This window comes from Macaca thibetana, chromosome 7 (assembly GCF_024542745.1).
Source record: "Macaca thibetana thibetana isolate TM-01 chromosome 7, ASM2454274v1, whole genome shotgun sequence".
NCBI classification, from domain to species: domain Eukaryota; kingdom Metazoa; phylum Chordata; class Mammalia; order Primates; family Cercopithecidae; genus Macaca; species Macaca thibetana.
In genome coordinates, this window is record NC_065584.1 from 120009453 (window position 1) to 120036693 (window position 27241).

The 27241-nt window shown below is 35.6% G+C and overlaps 1 long non-coding RNA gene across 3 annotated transcripts in view; it reads left to right on the forward strand.

Annotated features, from left to right (window-relative positions):
- The window catches only part of LOC126958874 (uncharacterized), a 309871-nt gene that overhangs the window by 30983 nt on the left and 251647 nt on the right, over nt 1–27241 (forward strand). The window lies entirely within an intron of this gene.

Sequence of the window (27241 nt, forward strand, 5' to 3'; positions counted from 1 at the left end):
ATATAGATATAGATATGAGGTAATAATATATTGAGGTATAATAAATATATCAGGTACCAAAAATTACTAAAAAGAAATTCCAAACTTTATGTCTATTTATGAAGAACACTAAAGATATGAAATTTTAAACCCATAGCCACACTTCACTAAAGGTCTTTTCTCTCTCCCTGATGGTCTTACACCTCAAAACTTAATTGGAGTTCTCACCACCAACTCACTCCAAAAAACTTTTCTGAAAATCTCAGTTATCCCTACTTTCTGTGCTTTGTGTCCAATTCACTTCTCTCCACTGACCAAGCCTGTCTTTTTCTCCCTATTTTCTCAATTCTGTATCACATGCTTGGGAACTGGGCTGGCAAAGACAGAGGTTTGCATAGAAAACAGAGAGGCAAAAAGGTGGATATATCCCACCTGTGAATATTTATCTGGCTATCTTTAACAATATTTTGCTTCATTTCATGTGGATAAAACCATGTTTTACACTTTTTCTGTTTTCCTTGCAGCACTAATCAGGGTGCTGGGCCTATGGAAGCCACTCAATAAATGCTTGTTAGTTGAATTATAAGCATAAAAATTAAGTTGGAGAAAGTCTCATTAAATAGGCACTCTACTGCTTCCTAGAAGTATGAGCTTCGGTTAGTTACATATTGAATTTTATTTTCTGAATCTGTATAATGGGCCTGCTAACTCTCACAGCATAAGGTTGTAATTAGCATTAACTGAAATAACACAGGAATGTATCTGATACCCGTTGAACACCAAATGTTGACTATAAACTTGAAAGGCTATCTTATGGCTATCAACAGATGGAGCCTAACAGCTGTAGTTGAGGGAAGTTGTGTGGTATTTAGAAATTGGGTTCCAGTGGGTGATGATTTTCTTATCTAAAAATGAAAGCATCTACCCAGTGGATTTGGAAGGTCACTGAAATTCTAATGATCTCTATTTCTGAGAAGCAAGATATTGGTGGATCATTACAATCAAATATTTTCTAGTCCCCAAAACTCTAATACAACTTTGCAAAGAATAATGGAAAACTCACCAGTAACTGAAAAAAATAGTCTCTCTGCTCATTCGGAATCTGCTTATAACGTGTATCCGTTGGTGCCAACCAGTGAAGATGTTTCCATTGGGCTGGCAGAAAACAAGAAAAAGTGTTGGGAATTGTATTAAGTCAAATTTATTCAATTTAATAAGATACTGCATTTTATTCAGTGATTCTTCCTACTACTTCATTGTCAAATTGTCTTTTCATGATACTAAAGTGATAACATTTAGTGATTATGTATTAAAATTATTATGTGAGAAAATGAAAAGAGAGAATATAAAAAGTTGGCAACTCTGTCAATTTCCTAATTTTTTTCATTGTTGATTAATATTCAGGTTCATAAAATTTTAAAGTCTAGAAATCACTGATTTATAGAATAACAATGTTGAGACTAAACTTTCTGAAGAGGGATATCTTACTTTTTTGTTGAAAAATACCAAGTCTTAAAGCTTAACTGGTTTTTCTCAGCATCAAAGCCTTAAAAAAAATTTTTTAAACCCTTTTTCTCCCTCTAACGAGAAAAAAAGATGTGAAAAGAAAGAAGGGCAAGAGTCAGATATTTTTTCCCTGCTCCTGTGGGATCCTACTGACTAAAATATTTACAAGTGTGGAAATGGCACAGAGGAAGCCCACCACTTACTTAATGGTGGAGATGGAAGGTTGGAACGGGCTTGCAGCATTCTAAGCTGCAGTGAGCTGGCTTAGAAGCCTTCTCTGCTCTGACCTAGCTCCAAGCATATAACTACCAGGCCTGTTTGGGGTAAATGATACAAAGAGGATAAAACATCAACAGTTTTAATTTCAGAGCTGCTATTTGAATTGCCAAGCCCTCAGCAGAATAACATAGCCAGATTTGGAGGAAAGAAAATTTTAACAGATATGTTAGAAAAACTGAGGGTGAATAACCCAATAAAACATAAAAGTCCATGCATAGGATAGATTTTAATTCTACAGTAAAGGCTTGGTTTTGGTGACCTTTTTACTAACTTTCAAAGACATTATATTGTCAATTAATATGCAAACTTTTATAATGACTGGAGACATTTTATGATTTAAGAACTCAATCATGATTATTATGCATTACATGTCTATATTAAAACAGCCCTATAAATAAACCTATTATGTACCCACAAAAATTAAAATACAAAAATTTAAAAAAAGAACTCAATCATGAAATTGCAAATTTAGAAATCACTTGTCAAATGTTAAAAACTGCTATGGTTGTTACCATTTGTCTTATTTATCAACAATATTTTATATATTCTTATAATTTTCTCTCTGTAAAATCTAATGTAAAAAATAATCTTTATTTGTATATGTGAACCTTGAGTATTATGGTGAGTTATCTTAGACCTATTGTTCAGACATATCAACACAGAAAGTTAAGGGAAACAAAGAGGACCTAGGCACCAACTCTTAGACCTCAAGGTATTAATCTGCTATCAGAACAAGAGTATATACTTAGAAATGTGGTTTGCTGAATTTGTATTCAGCAAATTGGTATCTAGATACTTACTTCTTCTGAACATAGATTCATATATGAGGGAACATGCAAAACCAACTCACGTCATTTAAGGACAGGGATGGTTGCAATACTAGCCTCAACAACAGCAATGATAATATCATAAAATGCATATCCCCTAGAGAAACATTCTCCAATACAAGGCATTATCTAATCCTCAGTTAGGATTTGATATATTTCTGCTCAGGAAAGCACCCCACCCTTTTACCTGTTCTTCTGAGTTGAGAATTATTAACTGCTTATGTTGATTCTAGTTATCAATAATTCAATTTAATGAGTTTATTTGTTAGAGAAGACAGGAACAAGTCTCACCTCTTTCCCATTTTTCTGCATCACTTGTGACTGGATAAACTATACTGAAGTGATTAAGAGTTACATTAGAACACCATGGATGTGGCCAGGCACGGTGGCACACACCTATAATTCCAGCACTTTAAGAGGCCATGGCGGGTGGATCACCTTAGGTCAGGAGGAGTTCGAGACCAGCCTGGCCAACTTGGTGAAACCCATCTCTACTAAAAATACAAAAATTAGCCAGATGTGGTCATGGGTGCATGTAATCCCAGCTACTCAGGAGGCTGAGACAGGAGAATCGCTTGAACCTGGGAGGAGGAGGTTGCAGTGAGCTGAGATTGTGCCATTGCTCTCCAATCTGAGTGATCAGAGTGAAACTCTGTGTCAAAAACAAAACAAAACAAACCATGGCTGCATCTACCAGTCTTCTTCAGGTTTATCTGGAGAGAGTGTGTGTGTGTTTATGTGTTTGGTAGTATTAAAAGGAAAGATAACAAGTATAACCACGTGTATTTTGACCAAACACATGTCATGAAGCAAAAGGTGATATTTTTCTCTTTTAAGCCAATTAAAGACTACATTTAATGAACCTATTCTAAGTGTAATTGAATTAAAAATGTTTCAATTTAACTGCTTTCTTTAACTGTTTTTGTATTTTTACTTTGAAAAGTATTCTTCGACTCTTCCTCTATCATATGCCTGTAATTTTTAAAGATAACTCATCAGTAAAAGTGGATCTCCAGGTGTACATGTGTGAAGGTGGGAAAAGTGGCATATATACCCCTAACATCTCTCCTGCCTTTAGAGTTACTATGAAGTCCTTTAAAGGACACAATATTATGTTTTAATCACATTATCAACATAATTAAAAAGACATTTTTTCAAGGTTGTTTTGATATTAAAGCATTACAGTCTAAATGATATTTATGACCTAATGTTACCTCAAGAATGGGACAGGCATAATTTTCAAGTGTGGCTTCCTGGTCAAGTCATGCAAGGTAGAGTTTTTACTTCTAAACATTCAGAGGAGAAGTTTTAGAGAAGGAACATCTTATTTCTAAATTAATTTCCTTTAGAAACAATATGTACTCTTCTGGGAAAGTAGAGGCATGTATAGACTACATTAATCTGCAGAATATGGACCACTCTAAGAAAAAACTATAATATATATTTTATGTATATATACACCCACATATGTACATATATATTTAGGTATGCATGTATGTGTGTGTACATACATGTTTAATAGTCTAATGAGAAAGAGCCCATAGGCCTATACTCAGATGTAAGTGCACATATTCATATTATATGCTCAAGCACAATTCTGACACCATCTATGCTTTGTTTGGAATAGGACAAGCTAGTGTCAACAAACAAGAAAATTAATTCACTCAATCCTTAGTATGCTCATGGAAGCCATACAATTTATTACAAGCATATTGCCAATACAAAGACAAACAAACAGCATGTGTATCCTATTAGATCTAAATCATAGCAGGGAGCCGAGCTAGTAGAAAATATAGTGCATCCAGCCTTATGCATTCTGAGTTGTATTCATAAATGACTTACTGTATGCTTGGGTTCCACTCCAGTTTCTTATAATTTACACAGGATTATTGTATTATACATTGTGCCTCTTCCCAAATCGACTATTTCCATAAGAGGCCCATCCATTATGGAGCCAGGGGAACACTCAGGACCGGTCCAAGAATGCTGTGTCCATAGGGGAAAAAGCAAGTTAAAATCAGTCTCTACCTAAATTCACAAAGAATGCTCATCCCTAAACGTTAGACACTCCTAAAATCCCACCAAGAAGAGTCAAAAAGTATGTGACTGGCAGTTTGGAATAGATGATTCAAGCTGTCATGAAGCCGGGAGCTTAGATGGTTACATCTTTTGCAAGCTTGTCGCTTCTTAGAATACTTCCCACAGTGTCTAATACACAAACATGCCTTTTATTGAGCATCAGGAAGGGCTGTCTTCTATCCATCACTTGATTTTATTCAGATAAATAAAAGAATGCAAAGGGAAACAGTAAAACCGTAGGTGTCTAAAAACTTCATTACTCAGACAAGATTTTTTGTTTAATTGGATATTGCAGCACTCTTTCATGGACCTCCTGCTTTTAAATTTCAATGCACCTTTAGTGATATTTTTCGCTTTAGAAATTCTATTCTTCAATCTATATAGAACAGATGCTTTATATTCCATATGATACCAGGCTAAGCAGTTGAAAAGAAATATTCAGTCAACATCACCACAATCAATGGGCATATTTCTTAGAAAACAAGATTTTTTTGAAAGTTAGAGATAAGCTCTAATAATGGAAGAATTCTATATATTTTGTGGCTAGAATGTAGTATGCACTGAATAAATATCTGTTAAACATTGATCTGTTAAACATTGAAATCAATGTTTCATGGCATGTCAGAGAGAGAACACAGATCTGAACAGGTGATGAGTTCATCACAGTAGAGTTTCTTTATGTCTGTATGCTCAGAAATTCACAGGAAAAGACTTGAAGCAAATTTTAATAAATTCCATACTAATATCTGTTTTCATGTGATATTTGTGTAGGGTCAGAACAGGATCAAAGGGAACCTATTAGGGGTGCTTTTGGCTGCAACTAACAGAAAACTGCCCTGGTGACCCTAACAGGCAGGGCTTTGGTTCCTGTAGCAAGAAGTTTGGGAGTAGGTTGTACAGGACTAGGTGTGGCAGCTCAATCAGACCATCAGGAACCTAAATTCTTCCATGTTTCTGTTATGCCAGACATAGTTTGTAGGCTTTTGCCCTCAATCTTGGCATCTTATGATTGCAAGAAAGATGCTTGCCCGCCATGTCTTATGCTAATATTTTAGCAAACAAAAATGAAAGATAAAGGACTGAAGAGGGAGGCAGGAATGGATGGTGACTATATCAGGAAAGCAACAGCTTTCTCATCAATCCCAGCAGATGTCTGCTTACATTTCTTAGAGCAGGACTGTGCCACCTGATTAGGATGCAAGGGAGTCTGGGAAAACAAGTATTTTTAGCTGGACAGATTGCTGCCTCTCCAAAAAGTCAGGGTCCTATTGAAAAACAAAAGTTAGGAAAGATATTGGATAGGCAACTAGCTATGTTTGCTTTCGGGCTGAAAAGAGGAAATTAGTTTAATTACCAGGACATAAAATCTGAGCAGGGCTCCTTTGATTTCACCCTTCTGAAATATAAATTCAGAATCAGAGTAGTTCTATGGGGTAACAATATAAATGGACATTTTTGTCATGGTTGAGTTAATTCAGACCTTGCAGTTTTCACATCTTGCATTTTTGGCTTAGGGGGAAAAAAAGTTATTGCCTTCATACTGCCCTGAACTTAGTATCTTCTATTCTCTGGATAAATTTTGCATTTATTTCTCTTTTGAAAAGCATTTTCTATAAATAGTTTTCTGAGAAGTATCGTAATGAAATTTGTATCAAAATGTGAATGGTTGACAATATTTTTCTATGTTGTCCTATTTGGGGGCTACTTACAGTTTAATGGGATAATAGCCAAAAAGTCAATCTCTGCTTTCAGCAGTTACTGAAAGAGTGACTAAAAGAGATATTTTTGAGTCGAGGACTCTTAACCTCAGTTATTTAGTCACTCATGTGCACAGCTGTCTTTCTTATCTAAGTGTAGGACCTTGTTTTTGTTTACCAAGAGCGGTATAAAAGTAATAATAATCTTTCCTTAATACTTGATAACGTGCTGATGGAACAATAATTGTTTTAGCAGATGATCTATATGAATTATGTGATTCCATGGTTTTATGTTCATAGAAATATAAGCCAATAATGGTCAGGAGTTGGAGATGTTCAAATCTTCAATAAGTTTCTGACTCTTTCTTGGATTCATCGGTTTTTCATTTTGACAAACCTTTTATTAATATAATGTCAGGAGACATTTGGCAGAAAGGTATAATGTAAACTGCTCTGTTATAAATTTAAGAAACTAGCAAAGGAGAATGAAATAAGTCATTTATGAATGAAAGAATGGAGACCTGTTGTCAGGTGTTCGTGAGTGTTGTATGTAGACCCAGAAAGTCTTTGTAATCTTTAAAACAATTTGTCTTCACCTGCAAACCACACAGCCTTATAATGTATTTACTGCTCACCACCCTACTTTCTCCTATAATTTTGCTTCTCCGCCTGCAGGCTTAACATTCTTGGCAAAGCAGAAGGCTTATGGGAAATATTCATTGACTTCTTCTTGTAGCAATGTTATTTCTGCATAGTAGTGAGGCTAAGGAGTATAGCTACAGATGCCAGAACAGCTTCCTTGATTTTACAAGAAGGGCTCTAAGGGATCCTTATATTTCAATAATATGAGCAGAAACTCTCATTCTAATGTTTCACAGAAATGCATAGAATCCTCCCTTTACTTGTGTTGTTGGAAGATATTACTTTTACAGAATCAGAGCCTAGGCTCTAGGCATATCTAGACAGGAGGTATCTGAAGGAGCATTGTCTCTATTGTTACTTGGTCTAGAACACTCACTTGTCCCCATCCTATTATCTTCCATGCAAGTCCCATTCTAAGACCGTGTGAAGCCTTTCTCTCTATTGAACTACATAACAGCCCCAGACTTTCTGCCCTGGGATGGGAGTGGGGAATGAGGATGTATTGGATGAATGTAAATAGGTCTTTTTCAATACTTGTCAAGGGACAAGGAATGTCAGAGAAGGATTTATTTGCCCACACATGGAGCATGTTGTCCCTGACTGTCCAAAGTAATCCTCTTAGTCCCAGAGAATCCTATCCCTCGGGAATGCCACAGGAATATCCCCAATTAGCAGAATGTAATTACTTGAGTGGGAATCATGTACTAAATGATGAACCTCTCCTCCCAAATGGCATGAGCTTTTGAATAATTTAGAATGCAAGAACAATTAAATACAAGAGGAGCATCCTGACAGTAAGGAGATGTTTGTGCTGCACTCATGCACATACATGCTATAAGGAAGGCTAGAACTAGAGAAATATAACTAGCTTTAAAGTGGAATAGAGTTAATATTTTCAAACTATATAAAGCTCATTTAAATACATAGAATGACATGAAAATCTTAGATAGACAAATGAACAAAGGATATGAAGAGGCAACTTATCCAGGAGAAAATAAAACCAGTAAACAAGGAAAATATTCACTCTTATAAGGAATCCAAGATATTCAGATTTAAACAACAATAAGGGCCCATTTCTTGTATTTTAAAGTCAGCAAAACTTAAAACAATGATAGTATGATACAATGATACTGATGAGACTGTGGGGAAGCCAGTATCTATTGCTGGCTGCATTGTAACACTTTGGGAAATAAATTTGATAATTATATTATAGCAAAAGCCTTGAGAAATGTTTTTAACCAGTAATCCTAAGAAATAACTCAATAAAATAATAAAAACCACTTGAACTGAGAATAATTGTTATATTATGTATAGCTGCAAAGTTTAGAAACAAATATTTAAAAATAGGATAATAGTTACAAATTATAAAACAATGAAATGTAATTTGTCTTTTACAGTGGATGGTCATAATATGCTAGCTAGAATATGATACAGAAAATAAAACATTGCAAAATTTAAATTACAGTATGACTATAACTATGTAAAATATATAACTATACATATGTGCAAACCCTAAAAAGAAATTTATGAAAATGATATCAATGTGTTAGTGTGGTATGATTTTCAGGGAGTATTTCATTCTAAAATGTATTTTAATATGATAAAATGTTTAAAGATCTGTAATGAGTTCACTGAGGAGCCTTAACTTGTTGAGGAATAAACATGAAATAGATTTATTTTTCTGATAACTTTGTGCAGTGCTGACCTCTCTGATTTTTGCTGAGGTGCTACCTTCAATTCCATGACTTTCTAATCACTTATCAGAACAGTCTCTCTGGTTTTTTTAGACTCAGTGTTGTGTGTTTTGCAGGTTTCATTTTACATTCAATTCAAAACCTTCCCCTTTCCCTCTATCATCAGTTACATTTATGGCTCATTTTCATTCCCTCTTTCCTGCACTTCTCTGGACATAGCTTCTTTTCTTACATGTTTCTCTTCAAGAGGTTGTTCTCTATTTATGCTTACTGGCCATCACTCTTCTCTGATTTCTTGGAGGGCCTAGTAATACCCTCTCTATAATCTCCTGGAATGAGAGCTTCAGGTTGGTGTTAATCTTTTTCCCCTCTCACAGTCATACACTGTATAGTTTCTTACTGGTGGGGTCCCCTTGGTTTGTAGAACAGGCTTAGAGAGTTGATACTGGCAAGAGAGGTCAAGCCCAGCCATTTAACTCATGGTCTACATAGAAAATCATGGATCATGGTCCATATTTAATAGTGAATTACACGGGCTGTTTCACTGCCTTTTCTCATACACCACATTCCTCTTGCCCTTTATTCACACTCAGCATTGGCTGAGTAGACTGGAAAGTAGCCTGGAAACTTTTAAATAAATTATCAGCAGTTGACAACTTAGTGGAGGGCACGACTATTCCAGCAATCATTGAGAATAATTCTCCTGGGCCCTTCCTCTACTTTGGCAAGAAGAAGTATGCCATCAGCCCTACTCCATGGGAAAGCAATTGCCTTCATTTTCAGCTTTCCCAAATCAAGTCTTTCTTTTGTATTGATTAAGGTGATTGTGTTGGTGGTCTTTATGGTTATATTAGAACAGTGTCTCTCTGTAAGTCCTAGAAGGAATATGCTGGCTCTAATTACTGGTGTTTCTTTGAACTTAGAACATCAAGTATTTAGATGCCAGTTCTTAGTTCTCACCTTACCATGTAAAAACAGAATTATCATTAAAAGGTAGTTTAAGTGTGGTTAGTTTATAGGACCAGGGGAATAAACAAGGCGCACTCTTACTACAAAATATACTACATATCATCAATATTTGTTGTCTGGTTGATTAAGTGTTTTTTGAAAAAGACCAAAACAATAACTGAAAATTGTAGAAAGCATCTTAAAAGCATCTTAACCTAGTCACACATATGATTTATTTTCAGAGTTACTGTCATTAAGTCCTATCTGCTGAAAATTCTCCCTCTCTCCAAAACACCTGCCTTGCATATATCCTCTTCTACTTGGGCTAAAATTGTCACTATTATGGGCTAGGGAGGGAGGTTGGAAGAGAAGAGGAAGAGAACAAGAATAATGGAGTAGTTGGGAAGACAGGGCATCCACAAAAAACTTTACTTACTTCACATTTTACCAGGGTCCAGCAGTATTATTCACATGATAATCAGTAGGAATTTTGTTTCCTTTTCAAATTGATTAATGAGAACTTATTAACTCACAGGCGATTAAAGGGCCAGTGGGCACAAATTCTCTGTATTTTCAGTAAATGCCCAGTTTTTGCGTAACACTTAATAATACAGAGGCTACTATTCTGAATCTTTACCACTAATTAGAAGACAATGCCACAACTTCAAATCAATCAATTCTTCACAGCTAAAAATGGAAGTACCTGTTAGAGTAAAAGCCGATGAAAGAGAGAGAGAGAGAGAAAAAGAGAGAGAGAGAGATTTTCTTTTGTTTTTCCTGTTTATGAACTTCTAAAAGTTAGAAACATTTCACCTAAATCTTTTTATTTTAACTCAAAATGTTATTCTATTGGGGTTATTTATCTAGATTCCAACAAACACTGTCAATTTTCTCTTATGGATTTTGTTTGAGACGTACATCACAGGTAGATATATTTTTAAGTTGATCAGTTTGACATATTAGCTTAAAATACAGCCTGTCCCTTAAGACTCAATGTCTTTGAAAATAGGAAGCTTGAGGTTGAAATCACTTAAGGCTGAGTTAGAAAAATGGCCTATATTAAAATCAGTAAGCTTGGTTTTCTTTTGATCATGTGTAAACAGAAAATCATGTCTCACAGGTGAAACTGTGTATTATCAATCTGCCTTTCCATTGTTCTTACATTCTGAAATGAAAGCCACTAATGATGTTTCTTTATTTAGAGCTATGTGTTCATTTTACTAGACTGTCTTTAAAATAATATATAATTGGATTCAATAGATTCAGTAAAACATGAAAAAATACATGCTAGACAAATCTATAGTAGCTGCAGAAATCTATAGCAAATACAAAAATCTAGAGTAAATTGACTCTAGAAAGACAAGAGCTAAAGGGTCTGTTGACCGTAAATTTTGATATGTACACAATGCCTACCTCCAGAAACAATAGCCAAATAGCATAATGAAACATAAGCTTCAAATGGGCCAAGTGAATAAGCATTTGACTTTTCCTGAAAATGATATAGGCTCAGTTATCTATTTAATCACCGTTAATATTGCATTTAATTGCCAAGTGCCTTGTTTTCTATTGAAGTTTAATCATACATAAAGCTTTTCTTTTCCGTTATACTTCTTTTCTGTTTCTGCAGTGATCATTTTGCATCACAAAAGGAATTAAAGAGTATGCAATGTAAGCCTCCTAAGCCACAAGATCAATCTCTTCTGGTGGTGTTCTGTTTATTTGTGTTGTACCTTGAATTCCATGTCGTCTTGGACACTTTTCTCCTTCTGTAAACTTATAATGTCTCATTACAACTTTGCTGAACTTGTGGCACTTAGACATGACTTCTTTCGTAGCTTTAGTCTGATGCGTGTTCAATTGTTCACTCCGTGACTTGGAGTAACAAGTAACAAATTAGTAGCTTATTTAATAGGGATAAATACTGATAGTCTCACTCATGCTCTTTTTACTGGGAGTCAGTAGGCAGGAAGCTAGAATTAGCTCAGTTTTGTCAAACTGATTTGAGTTCATCCATGGTAAAATGAAATCTAATATTTTCCTTCCTCCTACATGGTTAGAAATTTTGGTTCTCAGCAGGTGTTGAATTTAAATAGTAAGAACAAATGGAAGCCACAGCTATGGCTCTGAGAACAATTATATAGGTCCTTGAAAATCCATTTCCAATCTATATTAAAAAAGAAATGTTATTTTGCAGCAATGAGGAATTAAAGTCTGCTGAAATTATTTTTTTCTGCTTCAAGAAATCAGTCCAGAAATCCCAAACTTTTGTAAGTGTTGATCTTCTTTGAAACCACATTTCCCATATGTTTCACATTGTCATTGCATTAATTCTGTTACTTTGATGTCCTCAATAATTTATTACTTTTTGCATTTTTCTTATGACACAGACCACAGAGCTATAAGAAACTGACCATTGCATTTCACATGACTTGGGCTTAAAATACGATAAAGGAAAAGAGTAAAAATTGTCATGGTATCTTATATTACAAAAGGTATTCTATGTAACAAAGCTTATTCAATTCAATGAGCTTCTCTGTAAAATAATGATCTTTTTATAACAAATTTTGTATAATGAATATTTTTCTGCAATGAAATTCTACTTGTTTCTCTCATAATCACTATCACTAAGCAACAGACTTATTTGCTGCTTGCAATAATGAGATATAGATGAATTCATTATAATTGTTTTATCCCACCATCCAACAACAGTTACAAATAAACTCTTCTAAAGTTTTTGCTCTTTAATTACCAAAAAAAGTTCAGCCAGAAAAAAGACTCAAATACCTAAAGTTTGATTTCAATGACCCTGAACAATTACAGTAACTACAACTAAAAATGGCAGATACTACGTAACATCTTCCACTTTTCCTGGCAGAAAACCACCTTTTCCTCATAAGCTAATTCAAAGTATGAACCCTGTAAGATTCTTTTCATCTTTGCCACTTGCTGATGGCAAATTGAATTTTAAGTAAGACTCCCTTATGAAGCAATTGTGATGCCTCCTGCAGTTTGTTATACTTTTGAACTATAGCAACCTGGTAACATAGGTGAAAGCCCATAATGATTATGAGCGTGTGTGTGTGTGTGTGTGTGTGTGTGTGTGTGTGTGTGTGTGTGAGAGAGATTTTATGATTCATGGGTTTTTATTGCTCCCATCTTTGTGTCACTGCGTACCCAAAGATGCTGTCATTGTTCTCCCCACCAGAAGTCAGAAGCATAACACCTCTTTGTAATCTTAAAAACACTCGTACTTTCTATATATATTCAAAATACAATCACTTACCTGGATTAATAGAAAATAATTTAAAAGACTCCAGAATTGGAAACTAGGTCAGACCCTATTCTCTTTAAAATTTTGGGAAATAAATGAGATGGGAAAACACAGCAAGGCACACAGAAATATTCGTTTTCTATCAAGGTCAAGCACAAACACTTACTTGGAGCTCAGCATGATTCTATCACTGCTGAGCCTTTCCCCCTACTTCTAATATTTTCTTTCTTTTTTTTTTTTTTTTTTTAGGTGGAGTCTAGATCTGTCACCCAGGCTGGAGTGCAGTGGCATGATCTCAGCTCACTGCAACCTCTGCCTCCTGGGTTCAAGTAATTCTTGTGCCTCAGTCTCCCAAGTAGCTGGGATTACAGGCGTGCGCCACCATGCTGACTAATTTTTGTATTTTTAGTAGAGATGGGGTTTCCTCTTGTTGGCCAAGCTGGTCTCGGACTCCTGACCTCAAGTGATCTGCTTACCTCAGCTTTCCAAAGTGTTGGGATTACAGTTCTGAGACTCTGTGGCTGGCCCCTCTTCTAATATTTTCTAATACTGAAATCCTAAGCAATCAAAAGCAACTTGTTAGGGGACTTCACATTCTTTAAGGACCCTTGATCCTTCTGTCTTATTTGTTAATGGATTTCAAATTTTTATTTTGCCTTTTGAACATCAATTATTTGTTATCATTAGTTTTGTATGGCCAATAGTTATTTTTCTTTACTAGAATTTTATGGGCTTCTGTTCTCACACATTTTGTGGCACATATATTCCTTTGGGTTCACTTTCCTCTTTGATAAAGTACCTCCCTTAATTTTATGGGGAGGGTCTGTGTATGGTAAACTCTAAGTCTTGGTAGATCCAATAATGTGCAGATTTTGCCTCATTCTGAAGTATTAGTTTAAGCAGATATAAAATTCTAAGTTGACATCTTTTTTCCTCAGTGCTTTCAAGATATTGTTGTGTTGTTTTCTGGATTTTATTGCTTTAGATGTGAAATCTTTGTGAATCTATTTTTATTCCTTTGTAGTTAAAATATTTTCCAAGGTAGATTTTAAGATGGCTTGTTAAAAATCCTCAGTATTTTGCAGTTCAGCATGAGTTTTGGTGAGGACTTATTTTTATTATCTAGTAATTAAGAATGCATTCTCTATTTCATGTCTTTCTTCCATTTACAAAAATTATTAACAATGATTTCTTCAAATAATGCTTCTCATCCATTTCCTTTGTTTTATTCTTCTCAGACTTTTATTGGAAGAATGTGTAAATTGCTCATTTTGTCTTACATTTCAAAATTGCTCATCCTGTTTTAAAAGCCTCATTGTCTCTGGCTTATTGGGTGCATTTTTTTTCTTACTCCTTTTCCTACTGTCCAGTAATTCTGTTTTCAATTACATCTAATTCAGTTTCATCTATCCATTGCATTTTTATTTTGATAGCTATATTTCTAATTGATCCATTTTGATATAAATTTTTATTTCTTCCATTTTCATACTTAATTTCCAAGTAGAAGCTATTAACTCAGTTATCTCTATGAAGATGCAAAATACACTTTTTTAAAGTTTGGCAGTCTTTTCTATGAGATTGATTTCATACAAAGCAATTCATGTTCTAATTGTTGTTTTATGGTTTCTTTCTTATTGGTACATTACTTCTTACGTTTTGAAACGTTGGTTTGCAGCTTATTTTGCATGAGAAGGCGGTTGTTTTCTCTCTCACTCTGGACTTACTCACTTCTCTAGAAAATCTGAAGACTCATCCACCTGGATCCTGCTTAGCAAATATTCATGTACTTTTTTCTGTTTTCCACTCTCGTATTTATTTTAGGATTAAGTGACTAGTTCTAGCTAATAGGCTATGAGTGGAAGTAACAAGTATCACTCGAGTCCAGAAAACAGTTTAGTGTTTATGTGAGATAGTCATGTTTTATTTTCTTTTAAAATATTGTTTATATATTTATTTTAGAATAAGGGGGTACATGTGCTGGTTTGTTACATGAATATATTGCATGATGCTGAGGTTTGGGATTCTCTTGATCCCATAGCCCAAGTAGTGAACATAGAACCCAATGGGTAGTTTTTCAATATTCCCCTCCTCCTCCCTTTTAGAATTCCTAGTTTTTATTGCTCCTGTCTTTATATCCCTGTGTACCCAATGTTTAGCTCCTGCTTTTAAGTGAGAACATGCAGTATTTTGATTTTTGTTTCCACATTAACTCACTTAGGATAATGGTCTCTAGCTGCATTCATGCTGCTGCAAAGACATGATTTTGTTATTTTTATAGCTACATAGTATTTTATGGTGTATGCATACTACATATTCTTTGTCCAGTCCACTGTTGGTGGCCACCAGCGTTGATTCCATATCTTTGTTATTGTGAATAGTGCTGTGATAAACATACATGTGCCGATTTCTTTTTGGTAGAATGATTTCTTTCCCTTTGAATATATATCTAGTAAGGAGATTGTTGGGTCAAATGGTAATTCCACTTTTAGTTCTTTGAGAAATCTCCGAACTGTTTTCCACAGAGGCTAAACTAATTTGCATTCCTACCAACACGTTTTTCTGCAACCTCGCCAATATCTATTTTTTTGACTTTTGAATAATAGCCATTCAAACTGGTGTGCTGATATGAGATAGCCATGTTTTCTATCTCATCAATGAATGTAAAGAACACTGAATTGGCAGGCATACTATAGCAAATCATCCCAGACTCCCAAGTCACTGCTGGATGACAGTCGCCAAGGAGAATCATCTGACCTGCATTAGAGTGTGCTGTGAATGTCGAATAAAACTTTGTTGTGTAAATCTGTTGATATTTTGGGTTGATTTGGTACTGTCACTTGCCCTAACTAGTATACTACCTGTCACCTCATCTAATGGGAGTGTATTAGTTAGGGTAAGTGGCAGTACCAACTTATATAACTAAGTATCATATTATAACTTGATTCCCCATCCCCATGCAGAACCAAGTTATAAAATGATGATTCAAAGTTCTATCTTAGTGATATCTGGGATAATGAAGATTCATTCACTAAGCCAAAAGGCAAGTTTTTCAGTTACTATAAGGCTGATATCTTCCCAATTCCCTGGGCCTAATGCCTTTTTAATTCCAAGCATCAATCAGCAGAAATTCCCTTAACCTTTGGCTACGAGTTGTGAAGCTTGCTCTTCATCTGGAGTACCTTAGGCTTCTGAAATGGAACTGCCTGCTGCCAGTGTGCTTCTGGACCTGATACTCAGCAAGCCAGGGGCTTCAGCTCTACTTACCACTGTGAATTTTTGGCCCACATAGATGCTTATTTAAAAAAATATATAGCTATGTTTTTTTTTTCTGTTTATACTTGCTATGCATTTAGAGTAGAGGGGTATGCCATATCATGAATTTACTTCACTAGCTTGATTTGAAGACATTCTAAGTACAATGCTCCAGTGTGGAGTTTGGAGATTGGTATTCATGAAAAGCTATGGTGGTTCATGTAGGCCTTCTCAGATCTCTGTGGAAGTGGAAGAATATGCATTTGTTGCTGGCCATTACTTCTGAAATCATTTATAATGGGCTTTATGAAGTTCTTGGCTTTTCACACTCTGGTAACTTTTATGATGCTTTTTAGAGATGTTTTGGAACCTCTGTTGGAAACAATAAGCTAGGCTAGTGTATTAGTTCATTTTCACCCTGCCAATAAAGACATACCCAAGACTGGGCAATTTACAAAAGAAAGAGGTTTATTGGACTTACAGTTCCACGTGGCTGGGGAGACCTCACAATCATGGTGGAAGGTGAAAGGCAAAGAGGAGCAAGTCATGTCTTACATGGATGGTGGCAGGCAAAGAGAGAGTTTGTGCAGGGAACTCTTGTTTTAAAACCATCAGATCTTGTTAGACTCATTCACTATCACGAGAACAGTGCAGGAAAGACCCATTCACATAATTCAGTTACCTCCCACTGGGTTCCTTCCACATCTTGAACTTACAATTCAAGATGAGATTTGGGTGGGAAGACAGCAAAACCATACCAGCTAGTGATTATCAAACTTGACTGATATATGGCCTGGTGAAAAAATGTCAAGAACGCTTAATGTTGATTTAAATTATTTTTTATTATTATCATTAATTTACTTAAATATGTACAAACATAAAACTAGAATCTTATGATTAGACCTCAGATACAATTATATAAAACAAATTTATATATTAAATACAAATAAAACTATAAAACTAATATGATTCAAAGTAACACATTTATTTTAATGTGACAGATGATACTACTTCGTTAGAACCAAATTGATACTTGAAATATACATATTAATGACTATTGAGGTTCACTGTATTAGATAGATCATGGCAGAAAATGAATGGCATTTCAGTACTTAAAGAGGATTTAAAAAAGGAAATGTGTACAAAGGTATGGGCTGGCTAAGAAGAAACTAAAGAGGGTTGAGAAATAGCAACAGTAAAGAGCCATTATCATCTGTAAGACTGTAGAGGCAAATGAAGAAACAATGATCAGAACATAGAGAGTGTGGCTGCAGATATAGGAGAGGAAAAACTTAGAAAATCTGTGATTTTTGTAAGAGGGACATAATTAACTTGTAGGAACCCAACCAGGAGGAAACCAGCAAAATAAATGCCCTGACCTCATTCTTGTCACTCTTCAACCTCCTGCTATAGACTCCCATTTACTGAACCTAACCAAACAAAAACAAAAACAAAAACAAAAAACCAAACAGAGTATGAGCAAGCCTCTTGATGAAGATCACGGGCACATAATAAAAAGAATAGGATAGAGGAAGTAGTCTGGAGAGGTAAGGCAAAATATTCATTCAAGTTCACTCAATATTCATTCATTCAATATGTACTACCAGGTACTGTGATGACATGATTCTCCCACAACTTAAAAAAAAATAAAATAAGTACAAAATGTTTGCTTTTCCCTAGGTATGAATACAAATTTACATTTAAAGTCTCTTTTATTTTTCCTTATTAGTTCATGACAATTTAAATTGTAATTGATATCAATACAATGATAAAACAGAAGGAAGGCAAGAGCACTGAAATTTGTGGTAATATCCAGTTATAATGTGGTTATCTAGCTGATCCTAAATTTGCATTTAAAAAATATCACCAAATGAATAAAAAACATATTCTAAATGTTAAAACAAAACAGGCAAACAACAACATCAACAGAATCTTCAAGGAGAACTTTAAATTGTGCCAGTATATTCACCCCTCTGAGTTCACAGAGCTCATTTGAGAATACTTGAACTAAGTCATTTATGCGTCAATATGGATAAATATTCTATGCTCTGAAACAACCAGCACATAGCTGCTGGAGAAATCTACCTAAAGCTCTGCTGTGATTCTGTAATTCTTTTCATTAAAACAATCTTCAAGGGCTCCCCATTTCCTACAGATTTAAGTATAAAATTTGCATCCTGAAATTCAAAGTCCTTAGCCTACTTTTTGAGCTTTATCATCTATTATTCTTCCCTTAGACATATTGTATACTCCAGCTAAACTAGGAGGTGTATTATGGTCTGAACAAACTCTGGTTTTCTGCTTTCTTATCCCTGTTCCTATTTTTTTCCTCTCCTTGGAATGCCAGCTTCTTTATCTCTGTTGTTTAAAATCCTGCACACCTCTTGAAGCTCATTTCAAGTCTACCTCCTCTGTGAAGGCTGAGCTAACACCCAGTATCAGATTGTCAAATCACTCACACAAGTGAGAGACCTTTCTCAGTATCAAGCTTCACAGCTAATTCCAAGGATACAAGCACTGAAGACACAGGCAAGGCAGAGAAAAGGCTGGGGCATTCCACAAGACTTCCCACATCCTTGTTGTTGTAGACATGTACTCTCCAACTCAGAATAATAGATGAGGTCTCTAATGAGGACTGCAGGTCACCTCAAACAGCGGACAGCATTGAAGTTAGGAAACATCTCCTCTTCATGCTTCAGAGAGTTGTATAGCTTATGTCACATTCTCTAGGGAGCCATGCATCATAAATCCATACATTGTATGCTTGTTTACCCTAAGCAATCCTAAACCAGAGACATCCTGCATCATTATTCAATTTGCCCAGAAGTCCAGTTTTTATATTTGCAAGGATATTAGACTGAAGCACTGTCTTCTTTTTCTAGAACCACATTCAGAAAGAAATGGATCACAGATCAATTTCTTTAACACCTTTCCCCTGCAACACTTCCGATTATTCCAATCTTACATTATCTTTTTCTTCTATCTCTCTATGCCTCAATCGTAGCACTATTTTTCTGCTTATTTACATTATCTTCTTTCCTCCTGCAACCTGGTAGAAGGGATATGATTTATTCATTTTGAGACTGTAATAGTACTTTGCAAAATGCCTTGCATATAACAGTTATTTAACAAATGTTGAAATGAATTAGGGGAAAGTAATAATATTCTATTCTCATTATTTCCCACAGGTAACACTCTTGAGTCCTGGACAGTGGAGAGAAATCAGATAGTCCAAGTTCAAGTAGATTTAAATATTTGCTTGTGTAGATAACTTAACAAAAACTACACAGACTTTATGCTGAATTATGCAAAATTAGGTAAAGTTGAGTTCATGGACTTTCCTTCTCATTCTTGAACACCATTTCTCTCTCTCCTCAGATGCCTATATCTAGATCTTATTTGCAGGGTTGAATGTTGCTCAAGGGACTTGGTGGCTAAGAGACTTCACTATTACCAAGACAAGTCCTAGAGAATGTTATCTAGACACTCATCATTGGGGTATCAGAATCAGTGGTAGGAAAGATAAAAGCAATACAACCATGCTTGGAGGTTGGAAATTGGAAAGTAGTCAGTCAATGCATCAACTAAAAGTATAAGGCAGAGACATAGCCAGGAAACACAATGAGGACAAGGAAACACTCTAGCTGTTGAAATGAATAGTTCAACATCCAGGCCTGAAAACCTAGTACGTTCTTGGAGGTATTGGTTTTCTGTGGATTTGGAAAGCTTTCCTGGGTTAAAGGCATACTTATAAAGATAGAGCTGGCCTGACCAGCAGAGTTTGCATGGTCTTCCCCACTTCTCATATAAAATTTAATTCTCAATATGTAAAAATCATTGGTAATAGTTTAAGATGTCTTCCTTCTTAGGAATATGTACATACACCCAGAATTCAGTCTTAGCCCACAATGATAAAGAGCTTATTTCCCATGTTGGGTTGAGGAGAACTGGGGGCGTAAGAACTTTCCTAACTACACTTAAATTGTCTGCTAGGATATCATGACATACCACTCCTCTTACTTGGCTCCATAACATTGAGAATTTATAGATATCCCCATGCTTAAGCTCTCTACTTGCTAATAAAATAATACATTTTATGGTATTTCTTTTTCCCTACAGAGAGAATAAAAAACCCTGGAGCTGTATATACTTGGTTAATGTTTTTGCTTGCATAACAGTGTTTCTTTCCTTATCTGTTTTAAACAGTGTGCTTCTTGGAAGTTGTATTGTTTTTCTAATACTGCATGACAAATTACCACAAACTGAATGGCTTAGAAGAACACACATTTATTAGTTTTCTCAGATGCATGGGACAAGAGCCTAGATATTGTCTAACTGGTTCCTCAAAATATGTTCTCATGAGGCTGCAATCAAGGTGTTGGATAGGGCTGGGTTCTCACCAGAGGCTAGACTGCGGAAGGATCTGCTTCCACACTTCTTAGGCTATTAGCAGATTCATTTCCTAGCATCTTTAGGATTCATGGCAGCTTGTTTATTCAAAGCCAACAACAAAAGAAAACAAACTCCAGCACTTTGGGTGCTGTAATAGTATGTATTGCAACCCTTCACCTTTGCCATTTTCTACTGGTTGGGAACAAGTCACAGGGCCTTCCTACAGTCTGGGAGGGGATTACATAAAGATGTGAATACCAGAAAGTAGGGACCAGGCTAGCCACCTTAGCATATGTGTGCCACAGAGGTAGATATAATGCTTTTTATATAAATTCAAAGTAAAATCAGTTTATATGCATGTAGATTCTTCATGACTGTGTGGTGATGATGACTCAAATGATAATGAAGATCATGGAAATGCAGATTCAGCATCAGATGTTAGTGATTTGTCTAAGGGCTCTAAGTAAGAAAGAGTAGCTGAAGATTAGAGGTCTGCTCTGGCATTATTTAACTTGACATATGTCATGTATGCTGATGAAATGCTTTCTAACTAGGAGCCTAATTTCCATCCTATGCATCTCATAAGCTTGGAGTTCTCATTCCTTCAACAATGTTTTAGGTACCTATGGTATCTATGTCTTTTGCTGTGATTTAGACAAATAGGAAGAAAATGGCTAAATTACTTACATTTTCTGAAATCATGGAAAGGAGAATATTACACTGGTAACTTGAGGCTGCTTTGGGTTTTGAAAATAACAAATCTACAATCAGAACACTGATGTTGCTTGCCGATATTGAAGACTTTTATAACCAGCAAAGGACTTGTGTGGCAGAACAGACCCCCTTCTCCCACGGTATCAGGAGTTTTTTATTATTAATTGTCTTGTTTACCCTAAACTTACTAAAAGTAAAAAAAAAATATGAGGAGGAAGGGCATAGAAAAAACTTCCAATTTAGACATTTTCTGTGGGAATCATTTCAAGGATCTGCATTTAAGACCTACTCGAAACAATGTGCTGTCACTACTAACTGCCAAGAAGAAATTACACCCTATAGAAAGAGAGAGCACTTGAATTTCCAAATTACATGACCCTAATTTTTTCATTCACTACTACTACCTTTCACATATTCTATCACTACCAAACAGGACCATCAAATGCTCTTTGAACATGAACTACACTTTCCCATCATTTCTTACCCTACTGAAAATGTTCTCTCTGCTTCTGTTGCTATTTGTCCTTTTGTATCTATTTCTGCATATCAAATCTTTTGTATTTGTCTCTGCATTTAAAATTTTAGCTCAAAAACTATCATACCTTTTAGTTTTCTGATTGCTCTGTCATCCTTTATATTCTCACAGTGCCTGGCAACTCTCCTATGGTTCTTGCGGCCACATTGTATTCCACAGATTTTTTTTTTTTGTAAAATTCACATAGCATAAAATTGACCACTATAAAGTGCAAAATTCAATGGCTTTTAGTACATTCACAATGTTATGTACCTGTCACCCCGATTTTACTAACTTATTCCCAAGCACTTCTACCACCTCTCCACCTCTCCCTTTCTCCCCTACCACATACACAGAACACCCTGTACCCATTAAGCTGTCAATCCTCATTTCTTCCAATCCTGGCAACCACTAGTATGCTTTGTGTCTCTATGAATTTGCCTATTCTGGATATTTGAAATAGATTAAATAATACAATATGTCACTTTATGTGTCTGGTTTCCTTCACTTAGCATAGTGTTTCAAGATTTATCCATGATGTTGCATATATTAATAATTTTTATGGCTGAATAATATTTCATTATGCAGATATAGCACATTTTGTTCATCCGTTTATAAGCTGATAGACATTTGGGTTGTCTCCACTTTTTGCACTCTTTAGTTTTTATGAATAATGCTACTATGAACATTTATGTACAAGTTTTTTTTGAACACCTGTGTTCCATTCCGTTGAGTATACACCTAGAAATGTAATTGCTGGGTCACATGGTAGCTCTATGTTTAACATTTTGAGAAACTGCCATACTGTTTTCCAGAGCAGCTGCCTCATTTTATATTCCCACCCACAAAGTATCTTGTTATTTTGTGTGTGTGTGTGTGTGTGTGTGTATGTGTGTGTATGTCTGTTTTAATTCTCGCCATCTTAGTGGGTATGAAGTGGTATCTTGTGGTTTTAAATTGCATTTCCTGGATGACTAATGATGTTGAGTATCTTTTTATATGTTTGTTGGCTATTGTATATCTTCTTTGGTGATAATCCATAGATTTTTATGTTGATTTCTTTTTTTCAATACACAAGCTAAATTTTTATTTAAATTATTATTAATTAGGAAACTGGAAAGATGTTGACAGTCAATTCAAAGAATAATCCAAAGACCAGACATTTATAGATTGGTAATGTTGAAAGGAAACCACAAATGGAAGGAAACACTTTTTTCCCATACTGTTCTCTCTTCCTGGGATTCTTGATCACTCTCTCATTCACTTTAAGTATAAAGTTTCTCAACTTTCACCTCTATCCTCAAACATCACCTAATCAACTAAGGTATGTCATCATATTCCATACTATTTTTGATCTACCCTCATTTGGCCAAAACTAAATTGAACAGGAAAAACAAACTGTTTTTCCTACTCTCACAAACTCCCTCAACACAGAACACTTATGATCACCAAAATGTGTGGGGATTTCTCCCCACCAACAACCAGTACTCAGCAGAAACTGCTAGGTATGCTTCAGTTGAAATCAATTCTCACACACTCTACTGGGAGTTAACATCAGATCCTACAGCTTTCGGCCTTGGTTCCTCAAGACTGCCCTCCACTTCACATGCCAATCACAAGTCCCAAGTTGTGACCTGTACCTCTGACCAACTAACAATAAGTTGGGGGTTTCCATGATACCACTCCTTGGCATGTATTAATTAGCTAGAGTGGCTCACAGAATTCAAGGAAACTCCTTACTCACTATTATCACTGTATAACAAAGAATATGTTAAAGTATAAAAATGAAGAAGCAGATGGAGAGATCCATAGAACAAAATTTGGAAGGGTCCTAAGCATAAGGGTTTCAGTCCCCATGGAGTTGAGGTACACTTCCCTCCCAGGAGTGGATGTTCATCAACCCAATCCAGGAGCTCATCAAATCAGGTCCTTTTAGGTTTTTCTGGAGGCCTCATTACATAGACACACTTGATTAAATTATTGATAATTTTTGATCAACTCAGCCTTTATTCTCTTTTCTGTCCTTGATGGGAGGGTTGGGTTGAAAGTTGCCAACATCTAATTACATGATTTTTTTCGGATCCATTATGAAGCTTTCCCTGCCCTGGTAGAAATTCCTTCTTGTTTTTCCTCTTTATACATTTGACATACTTGTTAGAAGTAAAATGGTTAAAATCAGAAAATAAGATACAAAACATAATCATTGGTGATGGATCAATGTAGATGTTGCACAGAGGGTATTCAGTTAGTGTGTGCTAAATGCTCTCTGTACACCGGTTTGGTGGTTATCAGAGGCTGGGAAGGGTAGGGGTTGGAGGCAATGAAGACAAGGTGATTAATGGGTACAAAAATATAGGTAGATGAAATAAGACCTAGTTTTCAATAAATCAGTAGAGTGACTGTAGCTAACAGCAATCTGTTAACTATCATCTTTGTTATTACAAAGCAGCTAATAAAACTGTAATCTTTGTTATTACAAAGCAGCTAGTAGACAATAATTTGAATGTTCCTAGCATAAAGAAAAGTTAATGTTCGAAGTGATGGACATTGCAATTACCTTGATTTGATTATTACACATTAATATAAATGTATCAAAATATCACATGTACCCCAAATATGCGTATCTATTATGAATCAATTTAAAAAGGGCAAACTTTGTGTGATTTCATTTATATGAAGTACCTTAAGGACAAACTCATGGAGTTAATTTCTTATGTCTCTCCGGAGACTACAAGTTTCTTGAGGACAGGAAATATGTTACTAATCTTTTAACTGCTCAGGGGCTTTATTAAATAGTTCAGGGCATGGCACACTAAGTGCTCAGCAAATACTTATTGATCTGAATTTAGAAGTCTCAACAAAATTTGTTGTATTGCCTGAGTCAGCCCAGAGGTGAAGTCTTCACATCATATTATTTTAGTATAAAACTATTCTTACTTAGGATATCAGCAACTCTCTGTTAATATGTCCGTTGGCTTTCAGTGGCATCTGAATTGTTGACTACATGCTTCTTGAAACATTATTTTTCTGGCTTATAGTATGTCACACTTCCCTAGATTTACCTTCTACTTCTCCATTTACTGCTTTTCAGTCTCTTTTGTAGACTCTTCTTCTCTGATGAGCACTTAAAGATGAGCATTCCCTGGGTGTTTGTCCTTGGAAATCTGTTTACAGTGGTACCAGTTCTTCCCAAACGCTTGTCCTCAAATAGTGTCATTTCATGATAGCTATTTTTTCAATGAAGGTCAGTGTAATGAGTCTTTTATCTACATTAATTGGTTAATTGGGAGGACTGTCCATTGTTTTAGGATTTTGTTATCTATACTTTGTTTTGTGTTGAAATATCTGTCTTCTACTTCTATGAAATAGTAATAATAGTAAAGGCTACATATATATATATATATACTTATAATGTCCTTGACAAATTAAAAATTTAGCAACCCTCACAATCATTTAAGAATGTACCAAACATCTGCAAATCAAGCAATGTAACGTACAACATTTCCAGAATGAAGGGTAAAAGCACATGGTCATGTCAATTGATGCCGAAAAAGCATTTGACAAATTTCTACATCCTTTCGTGATAAAAGCTGTCAGCAAAATAGATATAGAAGGAAATTTCCTCAATATGATAAGGGCTATTTATGAATGCCCACAGCTAATATTGTGATCAATGAGAAAAAACGTTTCCTCTAAGATCTGGTATAACCCAAGGATGCCCACTCTCACCACTTCTATTCAACATAGTTCTGGAAGTACTAGCTAGAGCAATTAGACAAGGAAAAGAAATAAAAGGCATCTAAATTGTAAAGAAAAGGTAAAATTATCCCCATTTGCAGATGACATGATCCTAAATGTAGCAAACCCTAAAGACTTCTCCCAAAAAACCTGTTAAAACTAATAAATAAAATCAGCAAAGTATCAGGATAAAAAAATCAATATACAAAAATTAGTTGCATTTATTTACACCAACAATGATGTATCTAAAACAAATCAGGAAAACAATCCCAGTTATGATAGCATCAACAAGAACAAAATAAGAACTATTTAATCAAGGAAATGAAAGGTCTGTACACTGAAAATCATAAAACACTGATGAAAGAAATTAAAGAAGATACAAATAAATAAAATGATATCTTGTGTTTGTAGAGTGGAATAACTAGTAGTGTCAAAATATCCTTAATACCTAAAGCAATGTATAGATTCAGTGCAAATCCCTATCAAAATTTCCATGGCATTTTTCACAGAAATAGAATAATAATTCTAAAATTCATATGGGACTACAGTAGACCCTGAAGAGACAAACCATCCTGAGAAAGAAAAACAAAGTTGGAGGCTTCACACTAATTTCAAATTATATTGATATACTGTTCTATACTTATTGCCTAGGTATCGTAGTCAGGGTTCCTCAAAGGAATAGACCTAATGAGGACATATATGCATATATATATATATATAAAATATATATATAAAAGGGGATTTATTATGGGAATTGGCTCATGCAGTTATGGAGGCTGAGAAGTCCCATGAGGCCAGGCATGGTGGCTGACATCTGTAATCCAACCACTTTCAGAGGCTGAGATAGGAGGATCCCTTGAGTCCAGGAGCTCAAGACCAGCTTGGGCAACATAATGAGATCCCGTCTCTACAAAAAACAAATAAAATAAAATAAAATAAAATAAAATAAAATAAAATAAAAAAATAGAAAATTAACCAGGCATGGTGTTGCGCACCTGTAGTCCTACCTATGTAGGAGACTGTGGTAAGAGGATTGCTTGAGTCCAGGAGTTTGAGGTTACAGTGAGCCGTGATTGCACCACTGCACTCCAGCATGGGTGACAAAATGAAATCCTGTCTCTAAAATATATGTGTGTGTCGGCCAGGCATGGTGGCTCATGCCTGTAATGCCAGCACTTTGGGAGGCTGAGGCAGGTGGATCACCCGAGGTTGGGAGTTTGAGACCAGCCTGACCAACATGATGAAACCCTATCTTTACTGAAAATACAAAATTAGCCAGGTGTGGTGGTGCATGCCTGTAATCCCAGCTACTCAGGAGGCTGAGGCAGGGGAATCGCTTGAACCCAGGAGGCGGAGATTGCGGTAAGCCGAGATCGCGCCTTGCACTCCAGCCTAGGCAACAAGAGTGAAACTCCATCTCAAAAAATAAAATAAAATAAAATAATAAAATGTGTGTGTGTGTGTGTGTGTGTGTGTGTGTGTGTGTGTGTATTTAAAAAAAGTAGAAAGAAGTCCCATGATATAGCATCATCTGCAAGCTGGATAATCAGGGAAGCTGGTGGTACAATTCAGTCTAAGTCCAAAGGCCTGAGAACCATGGGAGCCAATGGTGTAACTCTCAGTCCAAAGTCAAAAACCTGAACACCTGATGTTCTGACATCCAGGAGCGATAGAAGAAGGATTTTCCAGTCCCAGAGGAGAAAGTGAAT